This window comes from Triticum urartu, chromosome 2A, assembly GCF_056163025.1.
Source record: "Triticum urartu cultivar PI428250 chromosome 2A, HENAU_Tu73, whole genome shotgun sequence".
Classification (NCBI taxonomy): Eukaryota; Viridiplantae; Streptophyta; class Magnoliopsida; order Poales; family Poaceae; genus Triticum; species Triticum urartu.
In genome coordinates, this window is record NC_141874.1 from 149780505 (window position 1) to 149783568 (window position 3064).

The window sequence follows — 3064 nt, forward strand, 5'->3', positions numbered from 1 at the left end:
CATATATAAGCATTCTTAGGACGATCAGCCAAGACACTGGTCACTAGGGAGCAAGGTACCCCGCAAAAAAAGAAGTAGGAAGCGAGGTGTTTCATCAAGCCAGCTCTCGGCCACATTCAAAGTGCAGCATGCACGGTTCGCACAAAGATGCGTCGCAAGGTTTGCTGACCTATTTACATGCTGAATAACAAAAAAAGAGGAAATTTTACCGAGCGCTCCTATTTGTAACAAGATATGAGCCAGAATTAAGCGAGAATTGTGGCGAGTGTTCCATGCAATCAACTTCCATCATCACATGCGAGAACCCTCGAAGAGAACCAAATGTGTTGAAGATTGCTTTATCACATTTTAAAAAATATAATAAGAGTGCAGACGCTCCTCCATCCGGTTCCTAGTACTACCTCTATAGACTATAGTAGTAGTACTAATACTAGTAAACTTTGCGCTTGGCTATTTGCCTCTTCGGGAAGTGCAACAATAATAGTACTACTAGTATAGTGTATGCTTCTGGCAATCTGATACCGAATTAACTGTTGCACGTCCACCGTCTGAGCGAAGGACAGCTTGCATTAGTCAAAAGTTTCTCCTTGTCCTGCGAGCCACCTCGCGCAAGCTTCTCCTGTCCTGCAAGCTTCTCCACGTTCGGCAAGTTGACGGGACACATCAAAGTAATGCTAGTCCATACTGCCTCCTCTCCGGTTAATATGGCTTAATTTCAAACGAGATAAATACACTGTATGTCACTGTATATTTGTAAAAATATAGTCAGTGGACTTCATAATACGCTCTTTGCGCTCAATATATACATTTTCCGGTGTTTATACAGTCACTAGCTCACCCTGGCTGATTATGTGTGTGCATGTAGGTGTAGGTTGAGCACTTGAGCGTGACCGTGTGTGTTCCGTCGTGTGCTCGGACATGCATGCATTAGGGCGTCGCGCGTGTTTTTATGTCCATGTGTACGTGTGACTGTTGCATACACGTAGGGGGAGTACGTGTAGGGTCCACTAAAGGAGCAGTCAAATCACACAGTAAGTTAGTTGGAAGAAGCAACTATCATTTCACTCTTCAATGACACGTGCGCAATATAAAATGGTTGATATGGAGAGAAAAAGAAAATCACTATATATACACTAGCAGGAGCCTAAGCTACAAGCCTGCTTGCTTGGGTTGCTCCCTTCACAAGCATAGAACGACGGTGGCCACACCGCTAGTCACATACCCGGCCTGATCCTGCAGCTAGGGGAAGGGAACAATGTTGTGCGTAGACGCGGTTGACATCGGCGAGGGAGAAAATCCACAGTCGGTGCGTCCCAATCGGGGGTCACCGCGGTATGGGCCGATGCCGCGTCCCAACCGCCCTTCTAGCTACAGCCCAACGTCTGTTTCGAAAATATTAGTGCATGTCAACAAAAATTTTGTTCCGTTTTGAAAAAAAGCATATAAGCTGTTACTTCTTACCCAAAGGATCTTTATATCCAACAGACAGAAAATATCCATTCGACTGTTTGAAATTACTTTCACTGCTGATCTAATGTCGAGGTAATTGCTGCATCGCCACCAAAACCCACCATCTCTTAAGCTAAAGTAGACCGAGCTAACCCCTATATTAGCATATTACTAAGATAAACAGAAGGCACTGTAGAATCATTTAGGACGTGAGCTTGTCAATCTGAATGTGGAGGGACACCAGCTTAGCCCTGGCCAGTAGCTTGGGCGGAACTGTGAAGAAGTTCAGCTCCTGCACGGCGACATTGCCGGGATCCCTGCTGCTTGTCACCTCCATTTCCACCTTGACGGCGTCGGTCCTGCCTTTGGGCTCCCCCGACGGGCCGTTCTCCCACAGCTTGGCCACGTAGTACGGCAGTGGGGACGCCCCCGCTCTGATGCAGATGACCGACACGGCGATAGGAGCGCCGATGTCGAGCACGCTGCCGACCAAATTAAAACGTGTGGCCATCCTCCTCCGCGAACAGCAAGAGTAGTGGCTCCGACACTGACACTTGCAGCTGGAGCGCCTTGCCGTACTGGATCCTGTGCACGGGCATGGGATGCACGGTGCTGATGTGGTGGGAGAGCACCGGTGGCGGGCCTTTGTAGCCGCAGACGGGCACGAGGCATTTGCACGGCGCGAGCGGACACACGCTCTGGTGATCGGCGAGCTTGTGGTAAGTGACGTAGAGCCCACAACCTTCATGCGGGTAATCCACCCTCATCGAGGAGAGGACGATGTCCACCGCCGTGTTCCGCACGTCGAAGCCACCGCCGCGCTCGCACTTCTGGCACTGCCGCTGGTTCCCGGGGCGCTCGACGCTGTAGTCCGCGCAAGCCAGGTGCCCTCCCTTGCACTGCACAAATCAATCGAATGACACATCAATCAAGAAACCTGCACCTTGCTTGATCATCTGAATGTACGAGGTGTATTCGAACCTCATACACTGGAGGCTTCAAGGGGCGGAGGCACAAGGGGCAGTGGAGCAAGGTGAGGTCCATCGAGACCATAGAGAGCTCCATCGTCGGGTCCTGTTCCGTCTGCATGATCTCGCCCTCCTCGTGCACAACCATCTCTCGATTTATTAGGGCTGGGGCATTACAAAGCTTTACCGTCACATATTCATACTACTTCAAGGTGCATTAAATCAACACATGCAAGTATCGAAAGGAGAGTCATGGCATGCATGCATGCGTTGTAATTAACGCATCGGTAAACGCAAATTATTGAAATATATCGAGTGCGGTGCTTTGATGTGTTGCGTCAACTCGTACAAGACCAAGAAGTTTGATTACTACAACGCCCTCTCGCCTTAACCGTAGCTGTCTTTGGCTGCATGACAGGTGGGCCACCGACCTGTTGGGCCCACCTGTCATGGACGCAAAGGCAGGAGCAGTAAGTCAATGAAGCTGCGTCCCTCCCTTGCCCATGAGCGTGGTGGCTGGCAGGACTAGGAGAAGCTTTCGTTCTCTGCACGCTCTCCCTCCCGTACGCGCCGGACATGCATCAGTTCAATCGGTGTCAGATGGCCAGAAGCATACTCTAGTACTCCTCCACTACAGTAGTACTCCA

The 3064-nt window shown here is 50.1% G+C and overlaps 1 pseudogene; it reads right to left on the reverse strand.

Annotated features, from left to right (window-relative positions):
• Positions 1–1651: 1651 nt before the first annotated feature.
• Positions 1652–2565, reverse strand: LOC147984332 (E3 ubiquitin-protein ligase SINA-like 10; annotated as a pseudogene).
• Positions 2566–3064: the final 499 nt, after the last annotated feature.